Genomic DNA, 7,940 nt, shown 5'->3' on the forward strand with positions numbered 1-7,940 from the left:
AGAGGAGTGACTAACCTCTGGGCTAAGCTGGTGACAAGCTCGGCCTTCCAATTCTGGAGGTCAAATGTGATCCGGAGGACCCCCGGTGATGGGTTTCAAGCCCAGAGGACTGGCACCCCTCTGGGCTAGGGTGGTGGTAAGAGCGGACCCCCCCCCTTCTGGAGGTTTTCAAAACCTAAGTCGAGACCTCCGTAGACCCCGGTGATGCGAATACCGAAGCCCGAGGACTGGCACCCCTCTGGGCTAGGGTGGTGGTAAGAGAGGCCCCCCCTTCTGGAGGTTTTCAAAACCTAAGTCGAGACCTCCGTAGACCCCGGTGATGCGAATACCGAAGCCCGAGGACTGGCACCCCTCTGGGCTAGGGTGGTGGTAAGAGCGGACCCCCCCCCTTCTGGAGGTTTTCAAAACCTAAGTCGAGACCTCCGTAGACCCCGGTGATGCGAATACCGAAGCCCGAGGACTGGCACCCCTCTGGGCTAGGGTGGTGGTAAGAGTGGCCCCACCTTCTGGAGGTTTTCAAAACCTAAGTGAAGACCTCCGTAGACCCCGGTGATGCGAATACTGAAGCCCGAGGACTGGCACCCCTCTGGGCTAGGGTGGTGGTAAGAGAGGCCCCCCCTTCTGGAGGTTTTCAAAACCTAAGTCGAGACCTCCGTAGACCCCGGTGATGCGAATACCGAAGCCCGAGGACTGGCACCCCTCTGGGCTAGGGTGGTGGTAAGAGCGGACCCCCCCCCTTCTGGAGGTTTTCAAAACCTAAGTCGAGACCTCCGTAGACCCCGGTGATGCGAATACCGAAGCCCGAGGACTGGCACCCCTCTGGGCTAGGGTGGTGGTAAGAGTGGCCCCACCTTCTGGAGGTTTTCAAAACCTAAGTGAAGACCTCCGTAGACCCCGGTGATGCGAATACTGAAGCCCGAGGACTGGCACCCCTCTGGGCTAGGGTGGTGGTAAGAGAGGCCCCCCCTTCTGGAGGTTTTCAAAACCTAAGTCGAGACCTCCGTAGACCCCGGTGATTTAAAGTGACATGCCTGAGGATTGGCACCCCTCTGGGCTAAGGGTGGTGGTAAGACCGGCCCCACTCTCTGGAGGTCAAAAATGACTTCCATGGACCCCGTTGATGCGAATACACAAGCCCGAGGAGTGGCACACCTCTGGGCTAAGGGGATGGTTTGGGTTGCCTCCCCTCTGGAGGTCAAAAATGACTTCCATGGACCCCGGTGATGCGTATTTAAAGCCCGAGGACTGGCACACCTCTGGGCTAAGGGGATGGTTTGGGTTGCCTCCCCTCTGGAGGTCTAAAATGACTTCCATGGACCCCGTTGATGCGGATACACAAGCCCGAGGAGTGGCACACCTCTGGGCTAAGGGGATGGTTTGGGTTGCCTCCCCTCTGGAGGTCTAAAATGACTTCCATGGACCCCGTTGATGCGAATACACAAGCCCGAGGAGTGACGTCCTCTGGGCTAAGGGGTTGGTATGCTCGGCCTCCCCTCTGGAAGTCTAAAAAAATTAGAAATATTTCTAAGTTCGACAACGAGCACTGGCAGAACTGGACCAAAGACTTCCATACACCCCGGTGATGCGAAGTTTCAAGCCCGAGGAGTGACGCCCTCTGGGCTAAGTTTGTGATAAGCCCGGTCTCTCCTCTGGAGGTCTGTGGTTTTAAAGTGAAAATTTTCTAAGTCCCGCACCTGAGATTTTAAGAAAATCAGGACCTCCTTCAAGCCTTGTAGCGAGTCCGAGGGAGGTTCATCGTTGTCGGCTATGCGAACGAGGTTCCAACGCCTTGAATCCTGTGGGCATATGGTTTCTCAGCCTGGTGCCGTCGGGATATTAGGGAGGCATTAAATCAGACGTAAGTTTGGGTAACAGCGATGCGAAACGCTATGCCCAAGGGAGTGGCTTCCCGATGGGCTTGAAATAATGGGAATGTCCGCTCTGCTTCCCTGGATGTGTTCAAAACCTAAGTCGAGACATCCGTAGACCCCGTTGATGCGAATTCCATGCCCGAGGAGTGGCACACCTCTGGGCTAAGGGTGGTGGTAAGTCAGGCCCCACCCTCTGGAGGTTTTCAAAACCTAAGTCGAGACCTCCGTAGACCCCGGTGATGTGAATTGACATGCCCGAGGACTGGCACCCCTCTGGGCTAGGGTGGGGATAAGATATGTCCCCACCCTCTGGAGGTTTTCAAAACCTAAGTCGAGACCTCCGTAGACCCCGGTGATGCGAAGTGACATGCCCGAGGACTGGCACCCCTCTGGGCTAGGGTGGTGGTTAATCCGGCCCCCCCATTCTGGATGTGTTTAAAACCTAAGTCGAGACCTCCGTAGACCCCGGTGATGCGAATACCGAAGCCCGAGGACTGGCACCCCTCTGGGCTAAGGGGATGGTTTGGGTGGCCTCCCCTTCAATCCCGATGATTCGTTCGATATATGCCCAGGGAGGTGAGCACTTCCCTGGGCGTGAGGGGGTCGAGCGTATGAGGGTTGTACCCCGTATGGTTCCTACTAAACGAATCCGAGCGGCGGGTCCACAGGCCACCGACCACCTGCCCACTTGCGGGGTGGGTGTGACGGGCCGCCCGCCGGCAGTTGTCCCCGTTCTAACCTAACTCTTGCCCGTGCGCGAGTCGAAAGGGGCATACAAACCCCTGAGGCGAAGACCGGCGTTCCGCTTGGTCTAATGTGGGATCTCCCAGATTTTCCCCTCCGCGGGGACTTGGGAGCGCACCACCGGGCCCCCGTGCTGGAAACGGCCGGAGGCAAAGAGCGCATTAGAGGTGTCACGGATCGGTCTTTTTAAACGGACCGCGGCTGGAAGTTCGCAGGGGAAGAGGCGCTCGGTCTACGGTTCCCGGGCCCGACCCCCTTCGTCTTCTTAAATTGAGAAAACTAACTGTAGGCTCCGGGGGGCGAATCGTAAAACCTTTGCCGACCTCCTCGCACTGTGAGGGGGCCAGGATTTGCGGCTTGTCCGCGTATCGGTCCTACCAAGGACCGCGGCTGGAAGTTCGGTGGTGAGCCCTCAACCTTACGAGATTGGGGGCAAAACCCTTCGTCTTCTGAACATCAGACGGCTCCGGGGGGGCGTACCGTAAAACCTATGCCGACCTCCTCGCGCTTTGAGGGGGCCAGGAAATTCTCTTCCATTCTCTTCCCTTAAACGGACGTCCTTTACGCCCGTTCGAAATGCGGCATACCCGGAGCACCAGGGGCAGGCTTCTAATCCGAAATATACCGGCTTTTAGAACGATCCTCCCCGCCACGTGCTCCAGCCTCTATGGCTCGGGGACCCCCCGTAATAGGGGGTCCGCTTGTCCCAGAATCGTTCCGAGGGAGACTTAGCCGATCCGTCGGTCTAATTTCCACCACAGTTTGGGTCCGTTAAAAGGTCCGAGTCGGTGGTGCCTTAGGGTCGGGATCCTATTGAGGGAAGGAACCGGCCCCTAGCCTGCACCGTCCGGGCCTTGAATCGTACATTTTCCAAGTTGTCAAACCCCCGATTGCAGACCCACCTCCGGGGGGTCTCATTCGAAAAGCCTTTCCGCGGTGCGTGTCTCTTCCTCCTTCGTGGGGGTCGAGTTCCACGCGCCACCGACTCTCTCTCTTTCCCCAAGCCGGGTTTGAGTACCAGAGGATCGGCCTGGTTGATCCTGCCAGTATCATATGCTTGTCTCAAAGATTAAGCCATGCAAGTCTAAGTACACACGGGCGTTGGTACAGTGAAACTGCGAATGGCTCATTAAATCAGTTATGGTTCCTTTGATCGCTCCACACGTTACTTGGTATAACTGTGGTAATTCCAGAGCTAATACATGCAAACGAAGCGTTGGAAGTGGGGGTGCCGTTTCGAGGTGGTCGGTGACTGGTTCACCTTCCCCTCGGCGCCCCCCACGGATACGTGCATTTATCAGAACCAAAAAACCCCCTCCCGACTCCGGTCGGGTCCGCTTTGGTGACTCTAGATAACCTTTGGCCGATCGCAGAGCCCTTCGGGGCGGCGACGTCTCATTCGAGTGTCTGCCCTATCAACTTTCGACGGTAGTCTACGGGACTACGTGTGGTGACCACGGGTAACGGGGAATCTGGGTTCGATTCCGGAGAGGGAGCCTGAGAAACGGCTACCACATCCAAGGAAGGCAGCAGGCGCGCAAATTACCCATTCCCGACACGGGGAGGTAGTGACGAAAAATATCGGTGCGAGGCCCCGTTTGAAGGTTTCGGGACCGAAATGAACTCAATCTACGTCCGTGGGTGAGGACCCATTGGAGGGCAAGTCTGGTGCCAGCAGCCGCGGTAATTCCAGCTCCAATAGCGTATGTTAACGTTGCTGCAGTTAAAAAGCTCGTAGTTGGATCCGGGGACGGGTCCCGGCTGCCGGGCCTCTGCCCGTCCGGACTTCGCGGTGGGAAGCTGCCCCTCTCCGGGGTGGGGACCCCCCGCGGGTCTCTGGGTGGAGGTCGCGGGACCTTGTCCCTACTCATCCGGTGTCCTCTGCTCCCTTCCTCCGCGGAGAGGCCCTTAGCTGGGTCGTCCGCCGCGGTGAATACGTGGGGGGCGGAAGGGTCCGGTGCGTTTACTTTGAACAAAACAGAGTGCTCAAAGCAGGCCGAAGCGTGCCTTGAATGGACTGAGCTAGGAATAATGGAATAAGGCCTTCCCATGGGGGGCGAGTCGGAGCTCTTCGGCGAGGCGGCCGGGTGGGGCCGGGGGCGCCCGGGTGTGACGCCCGGCGTTTCTGGCCGCCGCACGGTTCCCCGAGCCGGGGGGGTATCCGACCGCTCTCTTGGTCCTATTTCGTGGGTTTGACGGACCAAAGGTCATGATTAAGAGGGACGGCCGGGGGCATTCGTACCGCACCGAGAGAGGTGAAATTCGTAGACCGGTGCGGGACGGACAAAAGCGAAGGCATTTGCCAAGAATGTTTTCATTAATCAAGAACGAAAGTCGGAGGATCGAAGACGATCAGGTACCGTCGTAGTTCCGACCGTAAACTATGCCGACCCGCGATCCGGCGGCGTTGGGTTAACGACTATGACCCGCCGGGCAGCGTCCGGGAAACCACGAGTCTTTGGGCTCTGGGGGGAGTACGGTTGCAAAGCTGAAACTTAAAGGAATTGACGGAAGGGCACCACCAGGAGTGGAGCTTGCGGCTTAATTTGACTCAACGCGGGGAACCTAACCCGGCCCGGACACGGTAAGGATTGACAGATTGACGGTTCTTTCTCGATTCTGTGGGTGGTGGTGCATGGCCGTTGGTAGTTCGTGGAGCGATTCGTCTGGTCAATTCCGGTAACGAACGAGATCCCATCCTTTAAGTAGTTACACGGCCCCTCTCCTGGGTCGGACTCTATCCCCGAAGGTCCCCGTTCGCGGGGGGTCCCCATCGGGGTGGGGGTGTGGGGGTTTTGGCGGGGGTCCGGTTCTACCCCGGATCGGTTCGGGGGGTGATGCGGTTGACGGGGGTTCAGTTCTGCGTCGAGTGGGTGGCTCCGGCCTCTCCCCTTCGCGTTCGGTTCCCTCCCCGATGCCGTCCGCACCTCGTTCCGCTCTCCGGGTGTGGGTTGTCCGTCCTTCGCCTTCCCTCTCCCCTCCCCGGTGCCCTCCCGCTTACCGCGGGCCTGAAGGTTGGGGTTCGCCCGGTGGGAATCAGCGGTCGGTGGCTAAACTTCTTAGAGCGATTTGTGGCACAGAAGCCACTTGAGAAATGGAGCAATAACAGGTCTGTGATGCCCTTAGAAGTCCGGGGTCGCACGTGAGCTACAATGGCTGGTTCAACATGTAAGTTACCCTACGCCGAGAGGTGCGGGCAATCCTATGAACGCCATTCCCCGCTGGGGACAGGGGATTGCAACTATTCCCCTCGAACGAGGAATTCCAAGTAGGCGCGGGTCACCAGCCCGCGTCGATTAAGTCCCTGCCCTTTGTACACACCGCCCGTCGCTACTACCGATCGGATGCCTCGGTGAGGTCCTCGGACCGTCCCCGGGGCGGCCCTCGAACGGGGGTCGCCTCCGGGCGATGGGAAGTCGATCGAACCCGGACATCTAGAGGGAGTAAAAGTCGTAACAAGGTTTTCGTAGGGGAACCTGCGGAAGGATCAATAACGGTGACCTGGCCGCGGTCGGCGCCCGCCGTCCGTGCCGGTTGTCGAGTCGGACTCGAGAGGCCGAACCTCCCCCCCGGCGGGTACCTTCAAGGTATGGACCGCAGAAGCCTCGTACCTTTCGTTGTCGGCCGACGTGAGTCTCTCCCCCCTCCGGGTGGGTGGACGTAGCGAGCCGGCTTCGGAACTCGGGGTTATGCGAGGACCGCCTTAGGTGCATAGGTACCCCGGTCCGCCCCTCCCGTTCGCGGGGGGAAGAGTGGCGCCGGAGCCGCCCGCCGGGTAGTTAAACCCAAAAAACCATTGATCGTTGAAGGCTTGATTGTGCGTGCGCGAGTCAAAGGGGCTTACTCACCCCCAGGGCGTTGGCCGGTGCTCGCCGGCCTCGGTGGGATCTCCCTGAACCCATCCCCCCGGCACAGGGGGTGGTGGTGGACGGGAGCGTACCGCCGGGCGAAACTCTTTCCCCTCACGGGGTTAGAGCGGAGCTTAAGAGCGCATGCAAATACCCCGATGTTGGCTTCGCAGAGACGGACCGTATAATAGTCTAAGGCCGGTGCGCGAGTTGAAGGGGCCTCACGAACCCCGGATGCGTTTAAACATCCGAAGGAGACGGCCGGTGCCCGCCGGTCCTGACTAGGTGGGATCTACCCAGCGCTTCCCCTAAGCGGGGACTTGGGAGCGTACCACCGGGCCTCGCTCATACCCTCCGGGGTGGAGAGCTTGGCTTTGAGCGCACGCCTGAATGCCTTAGACCGGGACCCGTAACGCAGCGAACCAAACCCTGGGCCTCGCCGGGAACGGCGGGTGCCTAGACCCCGGTCTCCTAAACCACGTAAGTCTCGGGCACCTACTCGGGCGATCGTCCCCCGGGCCGTAACTCCTCGGTCCGGTGGTGACGCCCAGGTTCAATGACCTTCCCCCCTGCACGGGGGTGGAAGGCACCCGGCTTGAAATATATTGGCAAAAATTGTCTCTTGTTCGAATGGCTTCCTTCGCCCGGCCTGTAACGGGCCGGGCACAAACCCAATACGACTCTTAGCGGTGGATCACTCGGCTCGTGCTTCGATGAAGAACGCAGCCATCTGCGTTAACTAATGTGAATTGCAGGACACAGATCATCGAAATTTCGAACGCATATTGCGGCCGCGGGGGTCCATCCCGCGGCCACGCCTGTCTGAGGGTCGCTTTACCCATCGATCGGTCTCCGCGCCCCCGCTGAGAGAGACCGCGGCTGGAAGCTCGCAGGGCCTGAAAACGGCCCTTCGTCTTCCCAAACGAAGACTCGGTTCCGAGCCAGTCCACGCGGCCCGTGTTGCGAGAGAGCTCCGTACAGGGACGGAGGGAGAGCCGAGTAGGTCCGGGTCCACGTCCGTTACGGTCTCTCCCCGAGTCCCGAGCGGGGCTCCGCGCAGTCGGACGCGGGGTGGCGAGTGCCGATTAAACCCAGCGAGCGGGCGAGTGAGCGGGCGGGCGGGCGAGCGGCCGGGGTGGGGGGAGGGTGTCGCGGAGTTCGGCCTCAGGCCGGGCTCTCGCCCCTCGCCCCTAGCCTTCGGCCCTCCGCCTCCGCCCTCGCCCCCGCATAAGAAACCTCTGTGTGCGGCCTCAGATCAGACGAGACGACCCGCTGAACTTAAGCATATCAGTAAGCGGAGGAAAAGAAACTAACAAGGATTCCCTTAGTAGCGGCGAGCGAACAGGGAAGAGCCCAGCGCTGAATCCCACTTTCCCCTGACCGGGGTTGGCCGGGAAATGTAGCGTACGGAAGTCCGTAAGATCCGTCTCGGTGCGGACGCGGGACCAAGTCCTCGCGAACGTGGCTTCTTCCCATA

The 7,940-nt window shown here is 59.6% G+C and overlaps 1 non-coding gene across 1 annotated transcript; it reads left to right on the forward strand.

The window, feature by feature from the left end:
- The first annotated feature begins 7,141 nt into the window (after positions 1-7,141).
- Positions 7,142-7,295, forward strand: LOC136677560 (5.8S ribosomal RNA). Its single transcript, XR_010796367.1, has one exon. It is a non-coding gene; the product is annotated as a 5.8S ribosomal RNA (ribosomal RNA).
- The last annotated feature ends 645 nt before the right edge of the window (positions 7,296-7,940 follow it).

Source organism: Hoplias malabaricus, chromosome X2 (assembly GCF_029633855.1).
Source record: "Hoplias malabaricus isolate fHopMal1 chromosome X2, fHopMal1.hap1, whole genome shotgun sequence".
NCBI lineage: Eukaryota > Metazoa > Chordata > Actinopteri > Characiformes > Erythrinidae > Hoplias > Hoplias malabaricus.